This window comes from Gymnoscopelus braueri (genome assembly GCF_963280865.1).
Source record: "Gymnoscopelus braueri genome assembly, chromosome: 23".
Classification (NCBI taxonomy): domain Eukaryota; kingdom Metazoa; phylum Chordata; class Actinopteri; order Myctophiformes; family Myctophidae; genus Gymnoscopelus; species Gymnoscopelus braueri.
This window is the reverse complement of record NC_137625.1, coordinates 9,733,807-9,744,916: the sequence shown is the minus strand read 5'-3', so window position 1 is coordinate 9,744,916 and position 11,110 is coordinate 9,733,807. Positions and strand designations below refer to the sequence as shown.

At 39.0% G+C, this 11,110-nt stretch overlaps 1 protein-coding gene across 1 annotated transcript in view; it reads right to left on the bottom strand.

Moving 5' to 3' along the window:
- The window catches only part of foxp2 (forkhead box P2), a 162,519-nt gene extending 155,566 nt beyond the window's left edge, over positions 1 to 6,953 (bottom strand). The window contains 1 exon segment of the mRNA XM_080420620.1: positions 6,626 to 6,953. The gene's annotated coding sequence lies outside the window, so the exon portion shown is untranslated.
- Positions 6,954 to 11,110: the final 4,157 nt, after the last annotated feature.

The following is an 11,110-nucleotide window of genomic DNA, read 5'->3' as shown; positions in this document are numbered from 1 at the left end:
AACGAGTTGGTTGTGATGATGGAAAACACTATTGTTAGTCACATTTATTCAACATTGTGTTTAAGCTTGTACCAGTGTTAGATTTTATCAGGCATTTTTAAATGTAAGTCCAGTTTCAATAGTTTATCATATTTAGTCAACCTCATCCTGTTTTTATTTAGTCAAGTTTTAGTGGACTAAAAGTCGAGCATTTAAGTCTTTATCTTAGTCCAACAAACATTAAGTATTTAGTTTCGTTTCGGTCAACAAAAGCGGTTTACATTTTTAGTCTAGTTTTAGTCAATGATTAATCTTTTAGTCTACTCCATTCCATGCAAACTTACCATTTTGCCACACTGATCCCAGTACAACCCAACACTAAACACCTGGTTACAGAACCAATGTCCAGTTCTACCAACTGATCCAGTACAGCCTGACAACACAACACCTGGTTTGGTTATAATCTAGAACCAAACCCACACTGATCCCAGTACACAGCCAACACCCTGGTTATAGAACATGGGTCTTCAACAGGGGGTCCGGGACCCGTAGGTGGTCCTTAGATTTACATAGGAGGGCCACCGAATGTTTGTGTGATAGGATTTATTTTATTTTACATTAACCACTTGAACCCTAGCATCCTTATTCTGAGGGGAACATTTGCCGAAAATAGCAGATCTACAAGCTCCCTATTTCGGCAAAGAGATTTGGTGTACAGGGAAAAAAGAGTGAACCAAGTACAGAGCCAAAGGTCAAGTTTACAAAGTACTAAATTGAGGGTTTAAGTGGTACATTTCTGAAAATCAACATATTTATAGAAAATATAATGTGTAAACAAACAAACATCATGAATTTACACATCACTGATGATAGTGCTGTCAAATAAGTCTATGAAGCCATCTATGAAAAAGTTTAATCTGCAATACAGTATTAGTGGGGGGGTCCCTGCTTCATCTCTCTGACAGCTAAGGGGTCCTTGGCCTGAAAAACGTTGAAGACCCCTGGTATAGAACTATACACTGATCCCATCACATCCAAACAAGACAACACTTGCTTATAGTCAGAAGAACCAATGTCCAACGTCTAAAAACCAGGTTAGAACAGTAATGCACTACCCCACACACACACACACACACACACACACACACACACACACACACACACACACACACACACACACACACACACACACACACACACACACACACACACACACACACACACACACACACACACACACACACACACACACACACACACATCCTGAGAGATAGAGATAGTTTAACTGTGAGGGAGTAAACAATTCACTCTGGATTTCAGGGCTGTCCCCTCATACCATAGTTGAATAATCGATTAATCGGTCGGTTTGGTCTTAGTTGACCAAGAGTCAAGACGTTGCTAGATGAAGATGATTAGGGTTTTCTATGACCCCCCCCCATGCTGAATGAATTATTTATTGAAAAATTATGATCACATTTCTTGTGAACTTTAGATATAATCTATTAATTATACCAGTCTATAGGACAATAGCCAGTAAATCAACAATAGAATGTTTATTTCTTAGCCTGGTATGACTGGCTGGTCTCTGCATGACTGTGCGCTGAAAACACAATTTTACAGATTTGTCTTCTAACACAACTAATATATTAGTTGACAAATACCATCCATTTTCAAACATTTGACAGTGGTACACAAAAGACAAATACCTTGTGGTCAGAATATATCTGTAAGGTATTTGTAAGGCCTATGAGATGTCAGGTCATTCGTGTCATTCAACAGCCATCCCAGCAGGCCAGTGTGGTGATGCCGGATGATAATATTTGAGGATTGAGGATTTTCACGTGAATAAAAAAAACAAACACAAGACAGGTCCAACGTGTTTTAGTTTCCCCCCCCCCCCCATTGTCCAACCAAACTAATCGAACTAGCCCACATCAGTGCAAAAACTAAGCAATGTACAACTGCACACGTGACACCGAACCGAGATACAAACAACACATGGCCGCTCTGAAGCGGCAGTGTTAACAGAGCTATACACACTTTCGGAGGCTTCAACTCTTCACCTCGGTGCAGCGTGGGCCTGGCTGAAATCTCGCTCTCCTAATCCCCCTGCGTCCTCTGACTCTACCCTGCACGCCTTTATCTGGCCAAAGAGTCACATTGTTTTTCTCACACTCACACACACACACACACACACACACACACACACACACACACACACACACACACACACACACACACACACACACACACACACACACACACACACACACACACACACACACACACACCTAGAGTTGAGCTGAGTCAAGTCCGGCTTAAGGAGACACGAGTGACCCGAAGCGTAACTAAAAAAGTCTGAGCTCTCACAGACCCTTATGCCTGATTTATATTTGGTTGTGCACCGTGTCGCGCACCGGATATAGCAGATCTACAAGCTGTCAATGTGTCGCACAGCTGTGCGTTGATAGCTTGTAGATCAGCTATTTCCGGTGCGCGATACGGCGCACAACTGAAGTATAAATCAGGTATTCAGGGAACCGGTGCGCGCACACACCATTACTATGATGTGGATAATTACAGTGCAAAAGGGGGAGTGCGGGATGGAGAGATGGAGGGACAGTGGGGGGGGGGGGGGGGGCTTAAGCATGTAATACACTCTTTTATCTTAAGGAGTCAATCTCTCCAAGGCTGACAGCTCGCAGCATATGATCCCGGTAAACAAATACTTTTGCGCGGCACAAAAGTGCCATTAAAGGCCAGAACTGTCAACACAAATTCCATTCTTACTGGTGGGGCTGAGGTGGTGGTGGTGGTGGGGGTGCGGGAAGGGAGACAGAGAAGACGGAGAGGAAAAAAGGAGAAGGGAGAAGGGGAAAAAAAAGGGCTTGATCACTTCTGGTTGCTTTAACTTGCACTGAGGTTGTCATGGAAACATTTCTATGAAGTTAGCAGGGATAATAACAGAAAAGCTTTCCCGTATAATTGCCATTAAGCCCAGTGCTGTTTTTTTTTTTTTTTTTTTTACTTGGCCGTGGTGTGGAATCACACAGGGGCCACGTAGGTCATGCACATGGACTCCAGGAGATATTATGAAAGTGAAACCGGGGCACCACTCCCTTGTTTTTGCTTTCCACCCCCTCCATTTTTCCCTTTCTTTCTCACAACAAACACATGCAACACCACCGATGCCGAGCTGGGTTTTTCTGCTTCGTTACGGAGGTACTGGGGAGACGGTGCAATTCAAGAGCAAAAGTCAGAAAAGCGAACGAGAGCGAGTTCACCGATGTTTGTAGAGCCCAACCGAGGCCAGATTTTAGGGTCCGACGTTCAAATGCTGATTTTGAACGTCATAGACCACCAACCAATTACTGATGTGTTTTGTTTTGACCAATATTTTGTGCCAAATCTTGGAATCAATTCGAAAAACTTCAATATGAAATCTATGTACAATGAACAAAACAGGTAAATATAAAATACACTCAAACTGAACTTCACCTTATTTAACCAATTAGCCCTATTCAAAGATTAAAACAATAATTGCTGATCCACAAGCTCGCAAAGTGACGTGTTTTGAGCTTGTAGATCTGCTATGTTGAAAACGTTTTGCCCAAAATAGCGACACTAGGTGATTCAAAATCAGGACACATCAGCTGCATAATTGCAGATGGCAATGTTGTTAAAAAGTCAAATAATGGCTGACCGATGGCTTACCGACATATCGGTTCGACTGACACGGTATATCGGTCTGCCTCTACCGACGTGTTTCACCGGTAAAGACATTGCCTGCGTCATACAATGCAGTTCTGCAGCATCTTCATATAATAATACCCACATTTTCGTACCTGCGCTTGTTCTGCACAGTGCCTCCAGTTGTCACAGTTTCAAATGCAGCATGCGCACAACACCACAATCAAGACTCTCGTAACAGCACTCAAATAAATTGCCATAATTGTTTTATACTTCCTTGTGTCTGAGGCCACCCGCAGTTATTATTTTCAAACGCAAGACAAGAATCTTGCGTCAGATCTGCAAGGATGGAGCTGAAAGCGGAATCTTAATTTTGATAAATGATTGAAACGTGTGACAGGGGGGGTATATACATTAATCCCACGGCGGACATTCATTTTCCTATTACCATAATGTAGAGCACCAGCGGCCCATGATGAATGCAGCAATCAAAAAATGGACGCAGAGTGGAGAGACTCAGGATAATAAGCACAGCGCTCCCATCCGCGGTCAGTAACCATTAGTCCCACTCTCTTTCCATCTCTCTCTCTCTCTCTCTCTCTCTCTCTCTCTCTCTCTCTCTCTCTCTCTCTCGATCTCTCTATCGCTCTGTCTCCCCTATTGCCTTGGAAAGTGATTAGCATCACTTTTTATCTGGCCACACACACACACACACACATGCACGTGCGCGCGTGCACTCGCATCACACCACTAACCAACGACACATTAAAAAACAAGCAAGATGCAAACAGCATGACCCCGTTTTCACAACACATCGATAGCATCAAAGAAAATGATAACAGAGGTTTTTTTTAAATAAATAAAAACATTCTAAACACAGCAGGGTCAGGGCCGCTACACACTGCCACTAACATTTCTTTTTACTATATAGCGGGGGGCTTTGAAGACCAAGGAGAGCTGCTGAGTGAGTGAAGAGGAGGGGAGGGGGGTGGTGTGGGGTGTTGAGGGGGTTGGGGGGGGGGTTGGGACTGGCACACACACCTGCACGGGCCGGCCAGGGAACACCTGTGCACCCCCGCGGCTGGAACAAAGAGAGGTCGACCCTGCTAAGCCAGAGGTGAAAAGCTGATCAAGAGGACAGGCCCCCGCACAGTTCAGCACCTCTTACTACCTTGTTAGTCTTTCATTCTCTCTCTCTCTCTCTCTCTCATGCTCTCTCTCTCTCTCTCTCTTTTTAAGTTACACCTATGGATTTTTTTTGGGGAGAGATTGGGGGGGGACACAGTGATTGCGAGAGAACAGCGGTTGAAACGCTGTGAGAGAAGCGTGTGTGTGTATGTGTTGTAGCTATGGAACAGAAGTGCAGCTTATATAACAGCGGGGTTAGTGTAGCTAAATGACTCAAGTAGCCTACAGGACTGTCATGGTGAAAACTGACAGCGTCACTGTTCTGTGTGTTACTGGACAATGCAAAAACAAAAATATATAATTATGGAATATGAAAATGGGACAAGCAAGTACGGTAAGGTGTTGCCAAAATGCTGATGATAATAATGATGTCGTTATCTCCAGTGATCATTCTGGTAGGCTAATCAGCTGAGAGTTCTTAAATATAATCGTTATTCAAAGTTACAGCCCTGCTATGCTTTGAATAGAACATTGTAGTTTTATAGTTAGTATTTTAGCTGCCTATTTAAGTATATGGGCTTAAACATTGTGGCTTGAAAATGTCATACTGTGTTACACTTAGTTTAGTATTACTATGGGCAAAATAGTCATGCATCTTTAGTCTACATGCAATGACCAAAACAGCAGGCTATAAGTGTACAAGCAATGCCAGCAAGATCATAAGAAAATATCATTTAAATTGGAGCAATTATCAACAATGCTTTCTATAAGCTGACATACATGCTGATGCTACTGTATCATAATTAATAGGGTATAGTCTCATAACTGTATCAAGTTATAATCAATGTTACATGCAATGCACTGTATTAATCCCTTTCATTATTGCAACAGAATATAGAACATAATATTGCAAACACCAATTTGAATGCTAAAACCTTAGGTAGTCTATTATATAGCCTGGCACATATGTAGGCTACTTAATGTGCATACAATCAACATGACAATACTATTGAAATTGTTGTGCAACAGAGACAAATTGGTAAATTAAAAAATAGATCATTTCCAGCTGATCAGTATTGATTATCTCTTAAAGATTGAACTTTAAAAAAAAAAAAGAAGTTTATTTTTCAAATTATGAATTTTCAATTGGCTTTCCTTTAAAATGTGGTGTTATAGCCAGACATCACTGATCATCATATTCAGCAAGTATACCATCGCTTCATTATTTGCAAATGTCGAAACTATTATGCAGGGTCTGCGATTTTTCTGTCGGCTTGGAAGAGAAGAGGGTCCGCGGACCGCGGTGCTTCCATCGACCCCCATGCAAACCGCAACCAGGTCCCAACATTAAAGTAGTTACAATCGAGCAATGTGCAACTAAGAAATATGAAATATGCAACAATGTGGCCATCATGTAACATGATGGCCACATTGTTGCATATTTAGCCGTTTTCATAACAGGCTACAAACAACATGCATCGATCCGATCGATCGTGTAAACAACAAGTTTTGCTTAAAAAAAAAAAAAAAAAGTATTGACCGCATCGCTCAAAAACTTGCGGCCAACATTCACTTTGGTCTTATTTTTTTATGTTATGTTGACTAATTGAATACATAGGACCCCAATGGAAACAAGACCGCAAGGACTTTTTTCGGTGTTATCCTTTTAGACCAAGTGTTCTGCATTTCTGTCTGATGAAATATTCAATCAATCAAAAAAAAACTTCTACACAAAATGAAGGTGCAAGTGGACGATCATCGATAACGACAGAGAAGTCAATCAAACTCAAAGAGATAAACGCTGTATAGGTTGGTGGGGAAAACTTACCGAAACCGCAGGTATAATAGCCTATAAAAGATCGCCTCTCTTTGGGGGAAAAGTATAAAGAAGCAGGTGAGATTGAGAAGAAGAAAGTCGTCTCTCTCTTCTTTCCTTTAGTTGCGACACGAGGCTCGATCGCAGCCGCTGGAGAAACCCTCTAACTGTACGAGTTCACCGTAACGGCAGGAAAATGAACAACAAGTAAACAGAGAAGCTTGAGAGATATTCCTCGGGTGCAAAACGGAGACGCGCTGAGACGCTGTGTCTTGCTGTGTGTGTGTGTGTGTGTGTGTGTGTGTGTCTGCTTGCTGCTGCTGGCTGTGTGTGTGTTACTGTTATTACGAATGCAACAGCAAAAAAAAAAAGCAAGTACACTATAGCAACCGGCTCCTGTTTGAATGCTCTTCTCGCATGACGCGCAATGCCAAGAAGAAGCTGCTTGTTTTTTTTTTTTGCTTGCTTCTTCGTCTTCGTCTTTTTTTTTTTTTTTCCCCGATTGCGATTCAACACATCGAGATGTATTCCTTCCAAGTATTTTGGGAGCAGCTTATTAGAATGCTGCCCCAGGGGGGAGGAGGCCCCTCGCAGGCACACACACACGCGTGTGTGTGTGTGTGTGTGTGTGTGTGTGTGTGTGTGTACGTGTGTTTGACTCTCTCTCTCACTCACACACACACACACACACACACACACGCGCACACACTTGTTTTTTTTAGGCGCACTGCGACCCCGTGTGACGTCAGTCAGGTCCACCTGCTATATGTAAACAATAAAAAAAAAAGTAAAATACTTTTTTGGGGGGAACTTCGGTTGTTTGTTTGTTCCCTCTGATGTTGAAGATAAAGTCAAACTATAAACTTTGTTTTCCTCACGATTGCATTTCCAGCGTCGAGATTGATCATAAGAGTCTACGTCTAAGAGAAAGAATTGACTCCAGTGACAACAAGTTACAGAAATTAAACCAAAGGAATATTAGGGAAAACAACTAAATTGTTTCTGTATGAAGCCAGCTCTCTGGATCTCTCTGTTTCTACAAGACTGCATATGGTCCAAAAATAAGTTTCACCTGCCTACAGCTGCAAATCGTAGACATTGATTGATTGATTGATTGATTGATTGAATAGCCTACTTTATTAACAGTTTGCAGAAAAAAAGCACAGAACACAATACAAAAGGACGCTAAAAAGATGAAACCCAAGAAAGCACTATGGCTAGTTTCCATTGGGGTCCTGTGTATTCAATTCATCAAAACAAAACAAAATTTTGAATATGAAAAAACAAACATATATTACGTTTAGGAGAGTAGAGCCATTAACGTACCATGTTGTCCTCATAAAATGTAAACAGGTTATTGTGTGTAAATTAGCTATGCATCGATATGTTAATTAATTAGTACATTTTAATTCAATGTACAATTGATATTATGCATGTTAGACAGAATGTCATATTACAATTATTAAGTGTATAGACTATATTTTGGTTTGAACCAATATAACGCACGCAAGATATTTCACGTTTGAAGGAATGTCTGTCCATCCTTTATATTTGAATGTAGTAAATTATACGACATTTATGTTTCAATAGTGTGTCCATATCTATTTGTTGTTGTTGTTGTTGTTGTGTTTATCTTTGTTTTAAAGATAAACATTTAAAAAATCATTTTTGAACCGAGAGAATAAATAATAATAATAATAGTAATAAATGATATGAATAAGAGGTGGACGGTCAAGATTCGAGAACTAAACTGGTCTATTTAACCTGGCTCTTTTAAGGGGATTCAGCTCTTTAAAAATGCATCAAACACCATTTCACAAGTTTTCAAATGTATAAAATGTACATAGATCTTTTGAAAATAGCAGATCTAAGCTCACAATGGTAGCAGCATTTGCATTGTGAGCTTGTAGATCTGCTATTTTCAAATGTATATAGGGCACATGTATGGTTAGGTGGTTAATGTATGTTTTGTAATAATAATCAACATCTATAAAGTAACTATAGCTAACTAAAGTTGTCAAATAATTGGACTGACTTTTCCACGTCTGACAATTTTCAATAAAGAAATAATGATAATTGTGAAATATAGCCTACAGTACACTGTTCTAAAAAATAAATGGCTTTTATTTCCATTTTTTTGTTGCGACGAAATTTGGTTTTCCGATTAATAGTCAAAAGCACACGTTTCTATATTAAATTGAAACGCGTTGTTGCTGTTTATTTTCTAATAAACAAACAAACATTGATTGATTGATTGTTTATTTTCTAATAAACAAACAAACAAACAAACAAATAAACAAACAAACAACAATTATTGAATTTACACTACAGGCTATATATTTGCGTTACTCTGGCTTTGAATGCATCATTGGATTATTAATTATTATATGTTGACCGTCAACAATATTAGCCAGTATATTATGTGCAAAAATGCAGTGGTGTCGTCGCATAATAATAATAGTAATTGCAATGACTATACTTGTGGTAAACCGTATACAGGTCTATTTACTATATATATATATATATATATATATATATATATATATATATATATATATATATATATATATATATATATATATATATATATATATATATATATATATATATATATATATAAATCCACATACATAATAGACCTATTACTTAGACGCCATTAGCTCAAATTCCATCACATTATTATTGGAAATCCTAATAATTGCTATTAAACATTTTCTTAGCAGTTACTGTTTAATGGGAGGAAACAGCACGAAGTAACAGCGCCAACATCTGGGGAATTGTGATGTGTTGCTGCCACCTAATGGCAGTGCTGGAAAAAGTACTCACATTTTGGACTTAAGTAAAAGTATCAATACTGCAATATAGAAATACTCTGTTAAATAAATGTAAAAGAGTCGGTTAAACATTTATAGTAGTAGTAGGCCTAGTACAAAAGTATTGGTAAAAAATATATACTTAAAGTACCAAAAGTAGAAAGTACTCATTGTACAGAATGTCCTATTTCACAAGTTTTCAAATGTATAAAATCTTTTGAAAATAGCAGATCTACAAGCTCACAATGCATTGTGAGCTTGTAGATCGGCTATTTTCAAATGGCCGAAATGTGTTTAAATAGGGCTGAAGTGGTTAAATGTATGTTTTAATAATCAAAATAGTAATTAACTATATAGTAACTAAGAAATTAAAATAATAGTGGAGTAAAAGTACAATATTTGTCTCTATGATGTAGTGGAATAGAAGTAAAAGTACTGGTAATTGGAAATACTCAAGTAAAGTGAAAAATACCTCAGAATTGTACTTAAAGGTAGGGTAAGTGATTTACTTTGGTTAAAATAAGTGTTAAATAGCTCTATATTCTGATAGTACTCATTGCTATAGAGTGTTTGTTCAGTAAAAGGAGTCTCCCGCGTCTCTCCAGCTCTTTATTAAACAGAAAATGTATTGTCAGTGCTCTCTCCTGATTGGCTTCAATTTTGTCACCTACCTGAAAATGTACTATATTCTGTTTACTAAAGAGCTGGAGAGACCCCTGTGACCGAACAAACGCTCTGTAGCAATGATTACTATCAGAATAGTACTTTAACCTTTTTAACAAAAAAATACAAAAAAATACAAAAGATATCACTTACCCTACCTTAAAGTACAGTACTTGAGTAAATTTACTTAGTTACTTTACACCTCTGCCTAATGGTCAACGTGTAGCAGTCCACTCAAGGTCACATAGTATTGATTGTAGCAGAGTTACAATTAAATATTTTTACCCCCCAGTTGATCTAATGTTGTTCTTATGGCATGTTGCTAATTATTTTGCCAGACAAAACAAAACAGTAAATGTGAACTGGTTTTGCATGGGGCAGAAAATGATGGATACTTTAGCTCTGATCATAGAGTGCCATCTACTGACTTGAAAGTAACCTACAGCACACTGTTCATGGGTAGACCAGACCAGTGGTTCTCAACATGTGGGTCGGGACCCCCATGGGGAGTCCCCACATGATGTTTTTCTTTTTTTTTAGGGGGGGGGGGGTCCCAGATGACAGTGAATTGACAATTTAAGACCTTTTTAATACCCCCAAAAAAAAAGAAGAAAAGAAGAAAGATTATCACTGCATCAAAAAATATTAACACACAATACTATAAAAACTGGTCAAACATTTGCCAAATTGTCAAATAATCCAAGAAAGAGGAAAACATAGTGAAAATGGCAGATCTCTTAGCTTGTAGATCTTCTATTTTCACAATATGTCTCTGTGGAACCGAGTCAAACTAAATGTAATGCCTGGACTCCTACAATTCCAAGTGCTTATCAGGGTGGGGGGTCCCCAGTTCAAATATGATTATTTTGGGGGGTCCCCAGTTCAAATATGATTATTTTGGGGGATCACGGCCTGAAAAGGTTGAGAACCACTGGACTAGACAGAAAAGATTCATTCCAAGTTCAGATGACCATCATTTAAAACAGCGATTTACCTTTACAAAGTTATTGATACAATAAAT